At 37.1% G+C, this 22,612-nt stretch overlaps 2 long non-coding RNA genes and 1 pseudogene across 2 annotated transcripts; all 3 read right to left on the bottom strand.

Annotated features, from left to right (window-relative positions):
- LOC130461711 (leucine aminopeptidase-like) overlaps positions 1 to 22,612 on the bottom strand; it is a 67,022-nt pseudogene that overhangs the window by 4,860 nt on the left and 39,550 nt on the right.
- On the bottom strand, positions 3,912 to 5,263 carry LOC110783003 (uncharacterized). The gene is made up of 3 exons (XR_008922145.1): positions 5,070 to 5,263; positions 4,115 to 4,319; positions 3,912 to 4,033 (listed from the first exon to the last, which is right to left on the bottom strand). It is a non-coding gene; the product is annotated as an uncharacterized lncRNA (long non-coding RNA).
- On the bottom strand, positions 17,963 to 21,241 carry LOC130462034 (uncharacterized). The gene is made up of 3 exons (XR_008922144.1): positions 21,212 to 21,241; positions 21,037 to 21,129; positions 17,963 to 18,182 (listed from the first exon to the last, which is right to left on the bottom strand). It is a non-coding gene; the product is annotated as an uncharacterized lncRNA (long non-coding RNA).

A 22,612-nucleotide genomic window follows, 5' to 3' on the forward strand; every position in this document is an offset into this window, starting at 1 on the left:
AAATATTTATTTTGACAAAATAATTTCCTTAAAACTTTATTGCTAGATATTTTGATAAATACAATAAGTATTCCAAGTTCCTCCAGTTTCTTATATATCACTTAGCATACTAACATGTTTACATAAGATGAGCAACATTTATGTCGCTCTTAGCTTAGGATTTTAGTTCATTTTATTAGCATTTTAATATTATTTTTGCTTAGTTTTATCGTTTTTAGTTCGTTTATCGCATTTTTGCATTAATCGTAATATTTTCTCGTCTTGCGTAGATTTTGGTCGTTTCTGCTTAAAACGTGCCTTTTGTGCGCATTCTCATTGCGTAAGGGTCGTTTTGAGCATTAACGTGTTTATTAATGTGCCATTATGCTTGACGATGTTTAATATGATTTTACGATTTGCAAACATGCGATACGAATTAATAAAATGCTATGCGATTTAATAAGTGTGCTAGGCGATTTGAATAACTTGGCTATTCGTTGTTTGATTGAGTGCATCGACGATATTCTTTTTGCAGCGACGGAGCAAGCCCTAGCTATACGTGCAGCTAGAAACACACGCAAGAGCCTCATAAGCATCACAGTACAAGCTGCCACTATAGCAGCCTTCTGCTCACCTTTAAGCCACTGCAGTAGCCTTCTGCTCTCCATTAAGCCCACTTGAGAACCTTGCAGCAAGCATGGCACAACAATACACACAGCAACAACCCAACAACCTTGCAGCAAGCATGGCACGTCAATACACGAAGCCACATCAACATGCTACACAACAGCAACAAGGCACGCCACCAGTAGCTGTGCACTCAGCTTCGTTGCAGCCAGGTTCAAGCTCCTTCACTACTACAAAAAAGGGCAAAGAAACCCTTCCAAAATGGCTTAAGAGATCTCCTTTCAAGGGGTCTCTATCTCACAGGTCTCTTTGATAAAGAGACTCCCTCATCGAGAGGGGGTCTGTTTGTTAAAAGTTAGACCTCCACGTAAGAAAGGGGGTCTCTTCTGTAAACGTTGGTGAAAATATTTTAGAAGGGAAAGAGACCTCTTATTAGAGATATGAGATCTGTTTGTTAAAATGTTCAGACCCCAAAAGTAAGATAGGAGGTCTCTTTGAATATTTTTATTTTTATTTATTAAAGCAGTTAAGACCTCATATATAAGATAGGGGGTCTCTTTGTTATTTTTATTATTATTATTTTTCACAAATTAAGACCTCGTATCTTAGATATGGGGTCTCTTTGAATTTGTTATTATTATAACTAGAGAGCCTTTATTACGCCTGACGGGTCTCTTTGCAACCCTTTTTTTTAAAAAAAATCGATAATAGCAGAATACAGGCCAGCAACGACAATTCAGAATTAACATACATATTACACCTGCATTTACACCTCTATAAATATCGGGCAGCAAGAATCAAACGCACAAAACCACACCTGCTATAATACATAATTTGTAATAATTCGAGAACAATTCCATAATCCATATATTACCCAAAAAAATATTTCAAATTCAAAATTACACAGCAACTATCAAAAGAAAATCAGCTAAAACTCAGGAATTACGGCAACACAAGTATACTTGAACAATACCCAAAGATCTTGCAGAAGCTCCACAAATTAGTTGTCATTTGGCTACAGGAATGACAGGGAATATGTTCGACTCGCTTGCCAAAAGACAAGATAGCAAGCAGTCTTGCAACTAAGTATGAAGAGATACGCAGAGAAACTAGCAGATTCTTCGAACCTACCTTTTAGAGTGAAAAAACGCAACCACAGTGTTGGTGCACAAGTCTGCCATAATATATGCCCAAGTGTGCATGGTCTAGGTGGGTATGGAGCAGTTTTAACATCCCCAAGCATTCAATTATTTCCTGGATTGCTGTTCAGGACAGTTGAGAACAAGGGACAAACTGCATAATCTAAGTGTTGTTTAAGTCTGGTATTACACTGATTAAGTTTGGTTTAAACTGGTATTACACTAATTAAGTGTTGTTTAAGCCTTAACTTCTCTGATTATCTGTGAGGTGCAAATAAATTGAATCACAAATCATGTATTTATTCAGAACTGTAATACTTAGTAAGAGGCAATAAGAGCAGATAAGTGATCACATCACTTATCAGTCATGTGTTTTGCAGTTTACACCCAAGCCAGTTGATAATAATAATTGAACATTTACACAATTACCCAACAAGTTTCGGCTTGTGTTTGCAAACTGCAAGGCCAGGATAAACAGGATGAAGGCAAATCGGCAAAAAAAAAGAAATATAACCAGTTACTAAACTATTCATCTTCCCTCTGCACATTTGATTCCCAATTCTATCTATCACTTAAAAGTTAAAACCCCAAATCCAAGAAAAACAAAAAAAACTGAAATATAAATAAGTTACTAAACTATGCATTTTCCCTCTAGACATCTGATTCCCAATTCTATCAATAAATTAAAACCCCAAATCCAAGAAAACCCAACAAAATACATATGTAGGAATAATCCCCTCACTCGTGCTACAGAACTAAAACAGTCGGCCGGCCATGGAGTCCAACAATAATGTTAATATATGCCCATCACACAACGTACGCCGCGATTAAAACCTCTCCTGTGGAACAATTCTCCTACTTTAATACGAATTAAAAAGTAATTTAAATATATCACAATATAGGCTAGTGTATTTCCGATAATAAAGAACACAGTGGCAAATCTTCATAGCAATTCATAATTCAGCTCACAAGATGTCAGACAAGATAAATGAAAGAAAACAATGTAGTCAAAGTACTAGAAAGAGAAGTGATCAAATACCAATAAGTCGCATACACACAAACGCAGACCACGCAACATACCATTCAGTAGCCAAACTCTGAGGCTCCGAGGCCCAATAGTAACGTTCTTAACGTTCTTAAAACATGACATTCTTAACTTTCTCTTTCAGGCCAGGAAGAGGTCGCACAATTTAATTAGAAGTAGGAGATCTTGTACTTCTCCCGCCTACTAAAGCGATACCTCCACGACCACCAGCAGCCCCAATTGTCATCGAACCACTATCTGAGGTCTCTGGCTCCATGTAGAAGTGAGCATGAAATGCAACAAGATGGGTATACTATGTTTGTGGGACTGTGTTAATCAGAGGAAAAAAAATTAGAACCAAGACATTGGAAAACTGTAAATAACCACACAATCCAGGACAAACAGATCGGCTACAAATAATCATAAATTGCAGTCACAAATGTTTGGATAAAAATCAAATACTCTGTTTCTTTTAGCATTAATGTGAAGGCTAAGTTACTCGAATTCTTCATTTCCACCTAAAGTACTGGTGTGTTGGATCCTTAACACTAGATATGGCATGGATTCTTGATACTTCATTTCAAACAAAAACAATGGACTTTTTCATAACATAGTCGAGTCTGATACTTGGACTTTTACCCATTTATGACTGAGTTACTTAAAGTGGAAGTAAAACACACAAGAGGATCTCCAGATTCAGACACCAACTTAAATTCTTCACAGGTAAGTTCAAGTATGAAAAATGTATTGTAACTATACAATAAAAGAAATCAGATGCTTATTTTACCATCGAAAGTGAGTTAGTGTCCTTTGTGGGGGTGGAGGAATGGATTAACAACCACAAAGGAAATAGTATGTATTTAAAGCAATATAGTTTGAAGTAATAAGTTTGGCTACATCACTAAGGATATGAAAATTTTAGTAATACCTTCTGCTATTAAGTGACCAAAACCAGTTCCAATATCATATTTGTCAACTCCATAGTATGTAACCATTGTTTTAATTGCAACACCTTGTTATTTAAGATTCACTACGCACAGAACAAAAATGAGCAAGTATATGGTAGCAAAGGGAAGTCAACAAAATGATAGGTCTATATGTTCATTGAAAAAAGATGGATTTAAAGCCAGAGAGCTTACTGTATGAAAGTTCAATCGTAAAATGTGACTCTTCGGGTCCAAAACCAAGAAAGGTATTTGAAAATCTCTCCTCTGGGATGTCTCTTTTCCGCAATACCTTCATGCCAAGGCACTCCGTATAGAATCTACATTTTTCCCACAATAATTAGTCATCTGCTTCATAATAAGCAATATGAAATTTGCAGATGTTAAAGTTGGAAATGTACTTTATAGTCTTATCTAAATCTCTAACGCTATAAACAGCATGAAGTAATCTTCTCTTATCATTTTTAGCCCACTGTACAGCACTTTCCTCTGTAACAGAAGGCCTTGCTTGAGCTATATTGCCAACTGTACCAGCCTCCAGTGTATTCCTGTCTGGGCTTGGCTGTGTAGATTCCTTTATACCAACTAAATGCGGCTGTGAGACAGCTGTAGAATATGAAATACGTATTAGTGCAAAGTTGATAATATTGACATTAACTTCATGAGATCAACATACATTTCTCCATATTCTTCATAAGATTCCCTCCAACACAAGAACATATACCAAAAGAATACTAAAACATAACACGTATTAAACTCCTGGCAGAACCACATTCTTCCGCAGAAAGTCAGAAACCAAAGTACAGTTATCCACCTAAGCCTTTCTCATACGCAGTTCTACGTCATTGATAATGGATATGAGCTTGCTTAAGAAGTTCTTGTTACCCTTGGGTTTCATCACACAATCATTTGAGAATTTCATCAAACACTTAGTTTGCAACTCAAATAATATAACTTCCACTACTTATTACCAATCAAAATAATCATCTACAATAATTAACCCAAGAAATTAACAAAATTCAGTAAATCCCGAATCAATAAACACACAATGACAACCAATTCGTCCTAATTAGAAAACAATACTCAATAACACATACTGAAACCCTAATTTTCAAAAAAAACTAAAGCAGAAAACGCATTAAACTTAAATCTATCAGCAACAAATATAACATTAGAGCTAAAAATATCCACAACAATCACAACTTAACTAGAAATTCTGAAAAAATGAACAGATTTTTGCCCTAATTGACAAACCTACACCTCCAACAAATAATACCGTCCAATTGTAACCATAAAGCCTTAAAATTATGACATAACCGGAAAAAGTCAGCAAAAATTGAGGAGAAAGAGAAATACCAGTGATATTTGAAATAAATTTGAGAATGGCAAGGAATTCCTTGGATTAAGAGCGTGGAAAGAAGGTGACCGATATAGAGTTTCTATTGGTACTTCAATTTCTCGATAAATTGCTTCTTTCAATCGCAAATCTGCACCAACATGTGCACAATAGTCTGCCGTTTTTAGGGTGTTTTTTGCTGAAGCTCCATATATTTTTTTCTTGTCGAAGATTATCGAAGATTGGGGAGGATAGAGAAATTAACCAGAGGTTTTCCTGAGAGATTGCTTGCTCGCGTGCAAGGGAGGGAGATTGAAGTAAGGAGATGTGTAAAAAGGAGACCCGTGTTTTGTGACAGAAGGTCTCCTTCTTTTTCTTTAAATGGGCCCACGTGATATAAGAGATCCGTGTTTCATGATAGTAGGTCTTTTCTTTTTTTATAAATGGGGTCACATGATATAAGAGACCCGTTTTTTGGGATAGGAGGTCTCCTCCATCAAAGAGACCCAATATTTAAATAAGGGGTCTTATTTGAGGGATCTCTTTGTCACTTTTTGTAGTAGTGCTTGCAGCATCTCTTAGTGCTCACTTGAGTTCCATGATTCATACCTTGTAGCAGCTACACAGCCCTGAGTATTGCACACAAGAGCCAAGGCACAGAAGCATAACAGCAAGAACGCAGCAATCGGAACATCAACATCGTGAGAAGAACAAGCAGACTGTTGTGCTTGTGCGATCGAATGGCTGTGCCTGTGCGATCGAATGGCCATGCCTGTGCGGTCGAACAAACTGCAATTTACAGACAGAATGTCCTGAATTTGGTAAACGACCGAATGTCATTTCAGATTCGACCGCACAGCTCTTGTGCGACCGAACACAGCTGCGGGGCTGATGCTACATATAAAGACTTAAATCTCAGCATTGTAAACATAATTAGAGATTACGTAATTCATTTTCTAGTTTTCATATTTTAGGCTTAGCTTATAATTCTAGAGAGAAAATTAGTTTAGGGCTTAGATTAGAGATTGGGATTAGGATTCTTAGCTTCAAATTCTTGATTCTTAGTTAATTCAATCATCAATTTTCAGGTTTCTTTCCTCTTTCTTTTGAGTTTTGTTCTTCAATTTTGCTCTTCAAGTTTGATGCAATTTCTACAAATCAAGGTATAATTCTACTTTTCTTTTTTATTTGTTCTTTAATTCTTTAATTGCTTCATTAATTTCGTTTATGCTTTGGTTCCATGCTTGAATTCTAAAATTAGTTTCATATTTTGAATTTTCTTGAATTTTCCCCAATTTTGATATTTGAATTTTCTAAATTTTGTTGTTTCAATTAGTTTCATGATTAGGATTAATGTTAGTTTAATGTTGATGTTAATCATGCTAATTGAGTAGTTTTAGTGTAGAGGTTAGGGTTGAAGCCTTGGGATTGAATTTGGGAAATTTAAGGGAAATTCATGATTGATGTTGTGATTAAATGTGATTTGGTGATAGGATATCCATGACTAATTGAGTGGTAGTTGCAAATGCTATTTGATTGGATTTGATTGGATTTCATTGGCTAGGTTTGGCAAGACATTGTGAGCCTAATTTGTGCAAGTGAATAGTGGTTCCTATTATATGCAAGTTGTCTAGTCTAGGATTAGGCGAAAGCTCTTCCATGGATTAGACGCTTCGCGTGCTCCATCCGAGAGGTGGCGAGCACGTCATTCGATTCTATTCCCCTATGTGCTAAGTCGTTGCATATTCTTGATTGTTTTGACCTTGTCCTTCCTTTGATTCGATTTCCATAGCCGATTCCCGAAATCTCTAGAATTTCTTTATTTGTTTGCATTTCGTGCTTTCATTAGATTAATTCAAAAACTCAATTTTGATTCGAACTAGCTTTTGAACACATTAGATTGAAAAGTCAAACATATTCATTCTCTGGGGACGATCCCTATACTTGCCGCTATAGCAATATAGCCGGTTAGTTAGTGGTTTATAAATTTTGTTTGATCGGGTTGTTTTCCTTTCAACGACGGAAAATAGCCCTATCCGTAGACTACCTAGACATATATGTCTTCCCTTTGGTGAGGCATTCAACTCTGAAGCTTCGCTTGTTCCTGCTCTGGAACATTGATGAGTTCCTCTTATGCTCTCAGAGGAACTCAGACCTATGAATCTGTAACTTTCCATGTGTATGTGAAAAACACTCGTTTTGTAAGAATTGTTGCTCTTGACTTTATTGACTTTGAAACTCTAGCTCTTACTGCTTCCAACTCAAGAACTCCAGTAGTTGTTCCGGTTCCAACTCAGGAACTCCTGTAGTTGTTCCAAGTTCCTATCCTAATAGGAACTCAGGCACTTACCTGTCTATATTCATTAGCAACAACAATCAAGAAGTTTGCAATGTGTGTGTCATCAACCAAAACCTAGGAACAACAATATTCCCCCTTTTTGGTGATGGCAACACATGCAAACTTTTTACAACTTGAGATTAATCAGCAACAGGAACAGATGCAGATTCCAATTATGTAACTTAAAAAATAATAAAAAAAACTTACAGAGAGGAGTACACAAGATGGTGAGTCAGGAACTAGGATTGATTCACCTTGGAAGTTTGCAACTGACTTCCCCCTGTTGACATTAACAAAAAGCATAGCATAAAATATAGATATTCCCAACGTAGTGCCCCACGATCAACGTTTGGCAAGTTAAGTTAGCCTCAAAGTTTTGGACCAACTCAAACAATAATAAGGAGGCAAGCAACAATGATTAAACCAGGAAATAAAGATACTACTTCAAGCAAGTCAATTTAAGATGGAACAAATACCCGAGTTTTAATTTATACAAACCAAAAGCAAAAGAAAAAAAATTGTTCCATGGCAAAAGAAATCATAGCATAGTAGGGTACTAGGCTTGGGATGCGGAACCAGAACCAGCTATTTCTTCTATCACGGTTTCCTCAAAGGTTTCCAGGTTGTTAATTTTGGAGTGAATGGTGGCTCGAGTGGAATTGGCTTGATCCGAGTAACGATGGAGATTGGCTTGTAGGGACTTGACAGTGTCAACCAAGGCACCCATGTGACCTTGCAGCAGACTGATCCTGTGGTCTGTTCCTTCCTGCAGTTCCACCAGTCGAGTAACTGTAGCCTTGAGTTCCAATATCTGGTTGTAACACCCCGACAATTCTCCTTTTTCTAAAATAACCCTTTTTATAAATATAAGTATAGACAATTATCAAGGTATTATCGCCCGTGTCAAAACGTAACGGCTTATTCAGAATTTTGCAGCGGAAAACATAATAACTAACTTTAATATTTTAAATAAGTCAACTACCCAAAACCAACAAACCGAAGTCGACATAATTAGTTCAAATCAAATTCAAGTCCATTAAAACAAGTTCAACAAAACCAAATCCAAATGAAATAAAATAACGACTACACAAATCTCTCCAGATCCCGAACCCCAGTGATACATCATCTTCAAACCTGCAATGGACAATACTTATGGATCCCTAGAGACTGCTCACCAAAGATTGGGTCATCACAGGATCAATAAGGCATAGCCATGATCAACATGCACAAGCAAAAGCACGAATCAACAAAGCTGAGTACTACATACTAAATCAATAATAATCCTACCATGATTCTATTAAACGAACAATCCTAACATGATACTAATAAAACATAAGCAAGGATAACCAAAACATATTGATTTGAAGATTATATTTGACTGAACTAGACCTTTGTATCATTAACATTATTTTAATTGAAATAGTCAATGGACTGAGTTGTCTACTAGAAACTTCTTCACTAAGGAAGACGAGGTACGGGCGTGACTCCGTAAACCCCAATGACCTGCGATATCGAGGGACTTTTGAATAAAATAGAACCGGTGATCAATCCGGCCCAGAGAAAGCCATAGGCGACCCATGACCCCAACTCCTGATTGTCCGTCACTTTAGACGTGCACAGTCTAAAGCTATTGCTACTCAGTTTCACTTTACATGATTTACAAATTAAAACTCTGTTATGACTCAACAATCACATAAGTCATACAATCAACAATTATTCTCAACTGTTTTTATCTTGGAATTAAGTAAGTGATCACAGAGATGTCAATCAAGACTTATTCCAATTAATTCAACCTTTCCTTTAATACTGATCAACCCCTTTATATGGGTATAAGGTTCCAACTTACTAAACAAGGTCCTCGGCCCTCATAAAGTAGTGAAAAGCTAAAAGGGAACAACGAACAATCGATCTGAATCAATATATATATATATATATATATATATATATATATATATATATATATATATATATATATATATATATATATATATATATATATATATATAATAATAATCTAATGTTCCCAACTAACATGTTCGCATCAATCATCTACTAACATGTTATAATTCTCATAACGAAATATATGTTCAACATGTTCATTCAACAATATTAAACATGTAAATTTCAACATAATCAAGTTCATCGACAAATTCAACTTGGTTTCAATAATAACACACAACTCCAAGCACACAGGTATGTTCATATCTTGTGTAAACAAACTAATAGGCCACTTTAACACTTTTAAAAGTCGCCTAAGCAGAATTCTCCGCCTAAAACAACCAACAAATATTCCCAATCAATTTCTAATCATTCGCAACCATAATAAAGCATTCTAAATTCATCCTAAACATATTTAGAACCTTCCCCAACATCAAAACTTGAGTAATTGCTTCCCTAGAATAATAATTATTGAATTCTATATTTTAAATTCGTTGAAAACTTTTCGCAAATATCATACTTAAATTTCCAGCAATATAACTAATTTCAAACTACTCCAACACATAATTAACATGTTTGAAATAATAAAAACAATAATTTTAATAACTTATAATGATCCTACCATGGTTTCAAAACTATAAAAACCTTAAAAACTCATACTTTAATAATTAAAACCATTATTTCAATCAAATCGTATATTCTGAAAATTAATAATATATTTACTGCAAAACATGAAATCCGAAATTCATAATAAATCATAAAAATCATAAACTTAATTCAAACATAAATTAAAATAATAACACATAATTAAAACCTTTAATTTATTAACTTAGGGTTCAAGAAACAACCAATAAAGACGAAAGAGGAGTTGCTAGCCGGCGGCAGTGGCGGCGCGGCAGCAGGCGGGAAGGTGGCGCAGCGCGGCTGGGTGAAGCTGCTGGTGGTTGCGTTGGCGGTAACACGGTGGCTGCGAGCAACAAAAGACACACGTAAGAGAAAAAGAAAGAACGAGAAGGAAGGAGAGTGATGGCCGGAAGGGAAGCGATGGCGGCCGGCTGCGGGTGGTGCAGGGTCGGCGCGGCGCAACGTGTTGGCCGTGGGTGATGGCGTGTGAAGAGAGCAAGCAAAAAAAGAGCATAAAAGAGAAAAGACGAACGAGAGGGAGAAGAATTACAGGAAAGCGGAGGAGGAAGGAGGTCGGCGGAGGCAGCGCTGCAAGCAGGGGAGTACACGGCAGGAACGACCAGATGGTGGTGGTGGTCTGCGTTCAGCGGAAGTAAGAAGAGAGGGAGGGGGAATTGGGTTCACGTGAAAGATGAGGAAGAGAAGAAAAGAAAAATCACGTGAATTTTGTGAGTGGGGGAGGAGAGAGAAAATAATTTTGTGGGTAGAATATTGGGGTTTAGATATTTTGTGGGGTTATGAATATAATTGGGCTAGGGTTAAGATTGCTTTTCAACTTTTAAAAGTATTTGGATCCAAAATCGATTAGAAGTATTTTTTAAATTCAAAAGTGTTTTCGTATTTCAAATTCTTTTCGAAGTATGATTCTAAAAATTCTAGATTTTATAAATTATTATAATATTTAAAATCAATTAAATAAAATAAATATACATTAAATATACATTTATTTCTAAGATTCACAAATTTCATTTAAATATAATTAATTATACGTTAAAAATATTAATAAAATTTACGGGGGATTACAATCTACCTCTCTTAAAAGAAGTTTCGTTCCGAAACTTGACACGAAAATCCACATATTTTTCAAAAGTTTTCAACTTATTCTTACTGGAGAAGTATCTGTGCCGCTCATGTGCACTCTTTTGCCAACTTAGACTTACTTGCAATATTCACGAACACATTTTCTTATGCGGATAATCTATTTACTTGCATCAACATGTATAAGTTGCTAAAAATAGCATAAAATGCATAAAAATACCATAAAAATAGGTAAAAAGCGCGAATTTCTATCGCATTCTACCCCCCTTAAAGAAAACGAGTTACGCCCTCGTAACTCACCTCAGTGAATAACTTTTGGTATTTCTACTTCAACAAATCATGTCCCCAATGCTATATTTCCACTAAAATCGTGGCAAGTGGGATTTCTACACCTCTTTCCACAAAATGCTTCAACATGTGCCATCTTAAAGCTCGCATAGTAACTATTATTGTAAGGACATTCAATCAAATCTAGGTGGTCTCCCCAACTACCTTTAAAGTCAATAACACAAGCTCTTAACATATATTCCATAGTTTGGTTAGTCCTCTCAGGCTGACCATCAATTGCAGGGTGGAAAGCAGTACTCCTTTTTTAATGTTGTCCCCAAGATTCAACTGGACCTTATTGCCAAAATGTCAGACTTTTGTGCTCGATAAGGATCTTACATGTTGCCCTATTAAGGTAGTGTCTCCAAATATTCGCAGATAGCACAATAGCAGCTAGCTTTAGGTCATGAGTAGGTTAATTTGTCTCATAAGGTTTCAACTAACGCGACAACAAGTGCAGAGGTCAAATGCTCTTTTCAAACTTGGAAAGTTTACTCCCATTTCTCACTCCACTTTAATTTCGATTCCTTTTTCAAACAGGTTGGTCATTGGTTTTGCTTTTTTCCAAAAGTCTTTCACAACCTCCTATAATGGTCATCTAGGCCTAGAAAACTTCAGATATCAGACACGTTCCTTTGGAGTAGGTCACTCACTCACAGCTTGATTCTTAGTAGGATCTACAGAAACTCCTTCTACTCAGCTTTCCCTTTCTACTGAACCTCATTACGCCTTTCATGGATGTATAACTCTTGGGCTTAACTCTTAGCACTTTCACCAATTCATACATTCCCATCTTTTCAAAACAACAAATGATTTCAAACGATCCTGGACCTCTCAAATCTTCTCTTACATTTATTCCCTTACGTAACGTAGTTTTCAATCAATTTAGTCCTTCACTTTTCCGTCGGTGTCACTTCAACGCACATGACTTCAAGATTCGTATACTTCATTCACATAAAAATAAATTCTTTCTAAGCGTCTCCAAAATAATCCGCATGTGTTTTCCATGCTCTTTCTCATTCCTTAAATAAATCAGGATAACATCAATAACATAATAAAGAACTTAATTCGGAATTCGTGGAAAATCTTATTCATCAAATCCATAATTATGGAAGGTGTATTGGTTATCCCAAAAGACATTACTCTAAACCCATAATGAAAATAACGAGTCCTAATGAGGTCTTAGGCCCTTATCAGCTATTCTCAAATGGTGGTACTTCAAACACAAATCAGTCTTCCAGAACACACTCGCCCAATTCAATTGATCCAATATGTCATCTATCCTAGGCAAAGGATACTTGTTCTTGATGGTGTTTTGTTCCCTAAAATCGAGGCAGAATTCCATACTGTGAGGGGGTCGAAAAAGCGCGAGGCTAATGCGTGACCTTGTCCCTCGTGGGTGTGACGATTCTTTTTATTCAATCAAGTGTAATTGGATTTCCTGTGAGTATAAACCCAATTGACTAGTAATATTGGAGTCGCCATTCAGTTTTTAACGACAATGAGAAAAACTGACAAAACCCGGTTATCGTGACATAAAGAGAGTGCAATTATGTTTGACCACGACGGCCGTAGGTTCCCTTGTGATCCCTAATGTGGGGATCTCTCAATATACACCCGCAAGGTAGAGATTGAGGGTTCGGGGGACTGTAACTACCGAGAGGAGTACTTCGCTCGTCGATAACTCCAGAGGCAGGATATCCTTACTAGCTCAGCATAAATAATTGAAGGGACATGCGTTAACTATTAAACTAATCTGAGTTGATTTTAGCAATATGCAACATGTAATACTAATTCGATTGTGATTATCTGATTTAAATAGCATTAAGGGACCTAGCATGATAATCCGATTTCCCAAAAATATTATATTTGTTAGGAGTGATAGAACAATTAGATGATGTTAGTTTAACAGTTCATAAAAAGGGCGAGGAAAGCAGTTAAATCATCGAAAAGGGACACATTACGACGCACCCTTGAGAGGTGTGTCACGGTTCTCAGAAAACTAACCACTTTGACTTTGCTATTTCTCCTTTTTATTTAACAAATCTCAATTATGGGACAGGATACGTTCTGTTCGATTTATGGATCGATTGCGACAGAACGCGTGAACAGTTTCGCAGCGAGAGGCTTAGGCTAAGGGTTGGAGTCAATACTCAGAATATAATTATGTGTTGTTGTTGTCCTTTCACGTCGAATTTAGGGGCCTATTTATAGGGAAGAGTTCGTGGAAAGATAGAATTGCAGAGTTCTAATCCACAAAGAATTAGGAAAAAACACGTACCCAGGTATTTCAGCGCCCAGGCCTGGGCGCCGAAGATTTCGGCGCCCAGAGCCAGGCGTTGAAAATAGGGTCTGGGCTGTTTTCTTTAGTCAGATTCGGATTCCTGAAATCCGTAGAGTTTGAGATTAATTCGAGTCTTTTAGCGCGTATCAATTTTGTGACGGAATGCATCCGGGCCCGTTATGAACTCTAGGCTCGTTAGGATTTCAATTAATACGTAACTCTTATTTCCGAATCATATTAGGAATAGGATTCTCGCAGTTTTCTATCTCATTTAGGATTTATGTTGGAATGCAACACCTAATTCTGACAGGTTTCTATCTTTTATGATTTGCCACTTTTAGAAGCTACCTTTTACGGCAGTTACTATTTTTAGCAGGTTTCCATAAATAGCAGGTTTTAGGTGAAATGAAATGGGGAATCGAGATTCGTTTATTTTATAGGAGATGCGTTGTCAAGTGGAGTTTTTTATGCTTTCATCATCGAACCTTTCCCTTTCGGGAACGGGGACAAAAGTAGGTGTCTACACTGTGAGGGGGTCGAAAAAGCGCGAGGCTAATGCGTGACCTTGTCCCTCGTGGGTGTGACGATTCTTTTTATTCAATCAAGTGTAATTGGATTTCCTGTGAGTATACACCCAATTGACTAGTAATATAGGAGTCGCCATTCAGTTTTTAACGACAATGAGAAAAACTGACAAAACCCGGTTATCGTGACATAAAGGGAGTGCAATTATGTTTGACCACGACGGCCGTAGGTTCCCTTGTGATCCCTGGTGTGGGGATCTCTCAATATACACCCGCAAGGTAGAGATTGAGGGTTCGGGGGACTGTAACTACCGAGAGGAGTACTTCGCTCGTCGATAACTCCAGAGGCAGGATATCCTTACTAGCTCAGCATAAATAATTGAAGGGACATGCGTTAACTATTAAACTAATCTGAGTTGATTTTAGCAATATGCAACATGTAATACTAATTCGATTGTGATTATCTGATTTAAATAGCATTAAGGGACCTAGCATGATAATCCGATTTCCCAAAAATATTATATTTGTTAGGCGTGATAGAACAATCAGATTAGGTTAGTTTAACAGTTCATGAAAAGGGCGAGGAAAGCAGTTAAATCATCGAAAAGGGACACATTACGACGCACCCTTGAGAGGTGTGTCACGGTTCTCAGAAAACTAACCACTTTGACTTTGCTATTTCTCCTTTTTATTTAACGAATCTCAATTATGGGACAGGATACGTTCTGTTCGATTTATGGATCGATTGCGACAGAACGCGTGAACAGTTTCGCAGCGAGAGGCTTAGGCTAAGGGTTGGAGTCAATACTCAGAATATAATTATGTGTTGTTGTTGTCCTTTCACGTCGAATTTAGGGGCCTATTTATAGGGAAGAGTTCGTGGAAAGATAGAATTGCAGAGTTCTAATCCACAAAGAATTAGGAAAAAACACGTACCTAGGTATTTTCAGCGCCCAGAGCCAGGCGTTGAAAATAGGGTCTGGGCTGTTTTCTTTAGTCAGATTCGGATTCCTGAAATCCGTAGAGTTTGAGATTAATTCGAGTCTTTTAGCGCGTATCAATTTTGTGACGGAATGCATCCGGGCCCGTTACGAACTCTAGGCTCGTTAGGATTTCAATTAATACGTAACTCTTATTTCCGAATCATATTAGGAATAGGATTCTCGCAGTTTTCTATCTCATTTAGGATTTATGTTGGAATGCAACACTTAATTCTGACAGGCTTCTATCTTTTATGATTTGCCACTTTTAGAAGCTACCTTTTACGACAGTTACTATTTTTAGCAGGTTTCCATAAATAGCAGGTTTTGGGTGAAATGAAATGGGGAATCGAGATTCGTTTATTTTATAGGTGATGCGTTGTCAAGTGGAGTTTTTTATGCTTTCATCATCGAACCTTTCCCTTGCGGGAACGGGGACAAAAGTAGGTGTCTACACTATGAGGGGGTCGAAAAAGCGCGAGGCTAATGCGTGACCTTGTCCCTCGTGGGTGTGACGATTCTTTTTATTCAATCAAGTGTAATTGGATTTCCTGTGAGTATACACCCAATTGACTAGTAATATAGGAGTCGCCATTCAGTTTTTAACGACAATGAGAAAAACTGACAAAACCCGGTTATCGTGACATAAAGGGAGTGCAATTATGTTTGACCACGACGGCCGTAGGTTCCCTTGTGATCCCTGGTGTGGGGATCTCTCAATATACACTCGCAAGGTAGAGATTGAGGGTTCGGGGGACTGTAACTACCGAGAGGAGTACTTCGCTCGTCGATAACTCCAGAGGCAGGATATCCTTACTAGCTCAGCATAAATAATTGAAGGGACATGCGTTAACTATTAAACTAATCTGAATTGATTTTAGCAATATGCAACATGTAATACTAATTCGATTGTGATTATCTGATTTAAATAGCATTAAGGGACCTAGCATGATAATCCGATTTCCCAAAAATATTATATTTGTTAGGCGTGATAGAACAATCATATTAGGTTAGTTTAACAGTTCATAAAAAGGGCGAGGAAAGCAGTTAAATCATCGAAAAGGGACACATTACAACGCACCCTTGAGAGGTGTGTCACGGTTCTCAGAAAACTAACCACTTTGACTTTGCTATTTCTCCTTTTTATTTAACGAATCTCAATTATGGGACAGGATACGTTATGTTCGATTTATGGATCGATTGCGACAGAACGCGTGAACAGTTTCGCAGCGAGAGGCTTAGGCTAAGGGTTGGAGTCAATACTCAGAATATAATTATGTGTTGTTGTTGTCCTTTCACGTCGAATTTAGGGGCCTATTTATAGGGAAGAGTTCGTGGAAAGATAGAATTGCAGAGTTCTAATCCACAAAGAATTAGGAAAAAACACGTACCCAGGTATTTTCAGCGCCCAGGCGCCCAGATCCAGGCGTTGAAAATAGGGTCTGGGCTGTTTTCTTTAGTCAGATTCGGATTCCTGAAATCCGTAGAGTTTGAGATTAATTCGAGTCTTTTAGCGCGTATCAATTTTGTGACGGAATGCATCCGGGCCCGTTACGAACTCTAGGCTCGTTAGGATTTCAATTAATACGTAACTCTTATTTCCGAATCATATTAGGAATAGGATTCTCGCAGTTTTCTATCTCATTTAGGATTTATGTTGGAATCACTACAAAAAAACGCGGCACATTGTGACGCTTTTTGGGACAAATTGCGACGCTCTAAAGTGTCGCTATTTCACATAGCGACGCTTTGGGAGAGGGTCGCTATTTTCATTGCCGCTATTTACCGACGCTTTAGAGCGTCACAATTTGCAAAACAACGATGTATTTCTCCGTCGCTAATTGGGATATAGTGACTCTATAGGGAGTCGCAATATTTAGACTATATAAAGCGTCACTATTTGCACGCGTATAGACACATTTTTCCGCCACTATAAACCATATAGAGACGCTTTAGACACCCGAAATATATAGACTCTTATTAGAGTCACTATATGTTTACTTTCGTGCGAGGTCTCCCCATTCCCTCCAAAATAATTTAGACATTATACCTTATTATGATAATACTAAATCTAAGCATCTACCTTCTAATCTCACCATCATCCATAAGTAATCGACAACTATAAAGCTTGTTTCAGCTATAAGTTTATCTATAAAGCATGAAATGCAGTTAATTAATTCCTTATGAAATTACCTTGCATTTGGCAATAGTGTCAAAGTCTCATTTCTCGGCCTGGTTGTCACCATTGCCACCAGAATCATCAGTAATCTACAAAAAGCATTTTAATATGTAAATTAGATATGCCACATTTCAGGTAATGATACATGATGCCCAATCAGAATAATTTCCAGAAATAACTAACCATATTTATTGCTGATTCCGCACCATCTAAAAGGTTCGATGAAACATTCCCTTTGCGTACTTCCTTCAAAACTTGTCCCAAAAAAGAAGCAATCATTTTAAATGATTGTGTTGTTTCTTCAAACTTGGTGTTCAGAACTTGATTTTGTTGCGCAAGGTCCTCATTTTGCTTCTTGACAACTGATATTTCACATTTCATGTTCTCCACTTCCATAGCATTGTTGTTAACATAGCTTGACCCTTCTTTCCTCAGCAAACCTTCCACTCCAAAGATGTCGCTTTGCTTCACTCCAAATCCATAATTCAGAGGACGTTTAGGTACTTCACCTTTATACATGAGCTTATTAAAGACTGCATTCTCAATTTCAGTTACGGGCTTTGAAGAAGAGGAACTCGCAAGATTTTCTTGGACCTTTTTGTTGGCATCCTCCTGTTATATAATATGAAAAGATCACTCAAAATCTATTAACCAAGAATACTATGTACAAGCAAAGAAAAAAAAAAATAGACTTCAAGAGACAAGATTGATTTATAGAATTAGCTCAATGCAATGATACCACAAATTGATGAGGAAGTGTGCCCTCTTTAAAGCTTCCATCTTCTTTGGCGTAAACTGATTTGAAAAATGCCAATTCGCTAAACACTCCTTTCTTCTCTTTCTGCAATTTCAGGAAAAAAATAAATTGAAAACTGAAATTTTGAAGTTCTTAAACCGACTATCACTATATTTGTTTAACACTTTGAGTTGTTATCCCCGTAGTAGGGTTGCTGGGTGCATTGCCACTTTGCAAGGGGTGACAGAGTCGGCAACAGAGGCAGTGACATCAGCAAGCTCTCTGCTAATTGTGTCGGGGTAAGGGGAATTCAGGAGTACGTTTCCTTGTAGATGCAGGGAAGATAATAAACAGAAGAAATATCAGCCAATAGTTGCTTTATACCTGTATTCAGTTTGTTTTGTTTCTGTAACAAGTGGCAAATATTAGTTCTAGTTATTAAGATATTAGGTAAATAAGTTTTTGCAAACTTGTTTGCAGGTACATTTTCTTTGCATTGTTTTTAGTTTATCTTACATGATCCAATAATTAAAATCAATATGGACATTGATGAATCCCATGATCCCAGCTGGCCTCTATGCTTTTGACAGAGGACTAACAGATAATCTATCAATTCTTATAATCTGATAATGTAAACATTGACAGATAATTTGACTACTAAGTGAGTAAATAAAATGAAAACCCAGACCAATTGGACGACTTCGACGCTGTCCCACGGGCACCATAGGGTTCCGATTTCCCCTCATAAGAAGGAGAAGGAGAAGGAAAAGCCTAACTCTTTGAAGGTTGTGAGGGCAGTGCCGAAGGCAGAGTCGAATACCGATGCTAAGAGTGGAGTTCAGAAGTTTAGGGTCAAGCTGTTGCCTGAAAGTGGTGGCCAAGAGTGTCATGGATGTTCTCTGTATGGTATGTTGTTCTTGCAGCCGTTTACATACGTTTTATTCTGTTATTGTTGTGTTTATTGATTTTGGCTTCTGTATATCCTTTAGCGAGCTTGGATTTCCTGTTGGTTTTCAGTTCTAGAACAATGTATTGTCATCATGAAGGGGATTAGAATTTCCTGGAACATATATGGTTTGCTGAATGAATACTTTATTGGTTTCGAGTCAGATGTTTGGGAAAGAACCGGATTAGTTGGTTGTTAACTTTTTATGTCAGCTAGAATTTAGCTAAATTAGTGAGTTTTAGTGCTGAATGGCTTGATCAATTATCAAAAGTTCTAGAACAATGTATGTCATCATGAAGGGGATTAGAATTTCCTGGAACATATATGGTTTGCTGAATGAATACTTAATTGGTTTTGAGTGAGATGTTTAGGAAAGAACCATATTAGTTAGTTGGTTGTTAACTTTTGATGTCAGCTAGAATTTAGCTAAATTAGTGAGTTTTAGTGCTGAATAGCTTGACCAATTATCAAAAACTCATTTTAAAGGATCAAAGACATTATTTCGGGAATAAATTATATGGTGGACTGGTGGTGGTGAGGTGAAGCTTTGTTATTTTGGTTGAAATGTTAATAGAGAAAGGAATGTTGTTGGTTGTTTGTTGATTGGATAGGTTTGAATTTGTGTAATTGATTTACTCTTGAATTAGTCATGTTTAGGCTGTTGTGCTTGATTAATCTCAAATTAGAAATAATAATGGTGTTGATTTGCAACATTTGCAGCTCACAAGGCCGCACTTCACATCATCTCTAATTTTATTTACATTATGCTATGCTCTTATTAATGCTGGTTTTGATGTCTCAGCCTTACTTCAATAGCTGGGAATATCATCAACTGAAACAAGTGAGAAAGTTGGTACATTTTCACTTGCATATGCAGCTCACAAGGCCGCATCTCCGATAAAGTTTCTGCCTACAGTTGCCCTAACTCTATTGTTGCTTCCTGGATTTCAAGAAAGTAGATAAAGATAACTAATCCCTGAATATATGACTACTCTGTATATGACTTTTCTTCCATTTGTGTAATACCAGAATATGTTATTGGATACGTAGCAGAATCAAATCTTTGTCATTTCATTGTGAATTTGCATTTTAGTGTGTTCAGAGCAAATGCAAGAACCATTAATTGCTGGCCTATCTCAAACATAGATCTCCATAACAATTTATCTGTTAACAGCTACTTACTTGATCTGTTCTCACTAAGACCAACAATATAATTTACAGGCTACACCTACAGACTAACAGCTAAACATGTTTCGTTCACAATTAATTGATTATCATTGCAGGGTTTTTGTTGTAAAAATGCAGATCGAATAATGATTAGTTATGCTTACTGATGCATAATTTTTATTCTTTGTTATTGACTTTTAGTTAGAACTTTGTGAACAATTTTTTATCGCCTGAAGTTTATGGGGATAATGTAATAGAATGAAATACTGCCTTTGTTGTTTAAATTGAATAGTTTTTGCAGCTTCATGCACTGCAGATGGACTTCATTGCCTCTGCTTTCTGATTTTTTCTACTTTAAACTTGGAGTAGCCACGCACACCCGCTCCCATCCCCAGACCACCCTCCAGAATCATACTTCTTAGTTCCTGTTAAAAGTTGACTCTATTTGACAGTAATAGTGTCAGGTAACCCCGTTTCGTGATCCTAAAAGCTCTAAGTTCATGAGAATCTAGGACAACTATCTCCAAAACGTTTGAAGAGTCACATAATGTATACTTCTGCAACATGGTTTATAACAGAAACGGAAAGTAGGAAGATTTTCCCAGCTGCTGCTTTCAATTCCATTTGCCCGCATAGCCAACTTTTCTACATTTCTCTACTTTAACATTAGAAAACTAAAGAATGTCCTTATGTGTGAGATTAGATATGCATATACGAGTAAATATTACTGTTATTTGTTTATGAATTTTAGACTTTTATATCACTCTTATTTGTTTATGAATTTTAGACTTAGCACCTATAGCAATTGAAATGCTACAAACCAAATAGCTAGGTTGAAAAGCATACCATATCAACTCTTCGATTAGCAAAGCTTGTAGCACCACTGTTGTGCTTATTGCCTTGTAAAGCTCGAGCATTTTTTCCCATTTCAGATTTTTCCTAGTTTCATGAAACCAATGTTGGCATATATAGGTGAAACAAATAAAACTTACTAAATTTAGGATATTTTGGGGTCACAAACCATGGCCTCTGGTAAAAGCCAATAATCTACAAATTCCGTCCAACTCTTAGTGGACACTCCATCAGGCACGTTAGCATAGTTCTCTTCTCGAGATTTATTCACTGGATCGAAAAAATCCCTCTTCAATTTGTATCGATGATTGTTCCATGGTTTGTCAATACGCATCACTAGTGCCTTGTTAACTAGAGGTCCATCAGGTAACACAAAATGTTTCTTCAAAAAAAAAAAGGAAAAATTAAGTTACGCCACATTAGTAAACAGTAAAGTAGAAAGAGAAATTCAATACTCAAGCATGGATGATTATGGTGAAAACCAATGTTAACAAAATAATTTGCCTAGCTAGTTCTGATCAGATCAGATCAGACTGATCTGTCTGATCTGATCAGCACTGATCTGATCAGAACTAGCTAGGTGAACTTAGTGATTCTGCAGAAACTTAACCCGGGGTCGGAACCCCCATGACCAAATAAAAACCTGAAAAACGGGCAACATATTGATGAACACAGATGGAAACAGAATAAATTTAAAGCTAATTACACAGTTAACCAAGCTAAAATAAAACTACAATTAACATAAGTGTTAAGAAAAATAAATCCACATACCCGAATCATTGTAACAACATTAGTTTTTAACTGATTGTTCACAGCACGCCAACTTGGGACTCCCACTGGACAAAGTGAATCATTTTTTGCAATATCTCCAAGGAAGCTCACAAGGATCTTCCCACCTTTTCAAATAGGTTGGTTGAATTCATTGAGCTTGACAATGTATCTGAACCCCTTTGCATCATGCCAAACGTCTCGAGGCAGAACTGGTCCCTTTACCAGATGTCGTATTCCATCAGCATCTGTCACAGGAGCTAAATCAGACTAAAAAATCACCAAGATCGATAATTTACAGTTTGCATATTTGATGTAGAGACATGTTTACCTATAGCTATAGCCTCCACCTTCTCATCAAACTCCCTCGATTCTGGCCAATTTGGAATAATGATTCGATGTCGAAGTGTTGCTTTCTTCACAGCAGTATCACTTCCTTCTCCTTGATCAAATTCATTTTCACTCTCAGAAGCCGATTCTTCAAATTCGTCCCAGTTGTAGTTTGGCATAACTTCACTCTCAACCTGATTGGATGGAGGAGATCGTAGAGGTTGAAATGCATTCTCACTCACATGCATGTATGTTGGAGGCAACTGACCTTCTTGCTTCCCGGATCTCTTTTTCATTGCCATGGTGTCTGGTGGTGTAGGAGATTGTGACATCACATGTTTTGTTGCTCCCAAAGGTGCAGCAAATGCTCTTTTCTCTAAATGTGGTTTGACACTTTTAAAAGAAGATACCGGCTGTTGTGTAGCTTTTTGAGGCTGTTGTGTAGCTTTGTGAAGCTGATGGGTAGCTTTTT

Source organism: Spinacia oleracea, chromosome 5 (genome assembly GCF_020520425.1).
Source record: "Spinacia oleracea cultivar Varoflay chromosome 5, BTI_SOV_V1, whole genome shotgun sequence".
Lineage (NCBI taxonomy): Eukaryota > Viridiplantae > Streptophyta > Magnoliopsida > Caryophyllales > Amaranthaceae > Spinacia > Spinacia oleracea.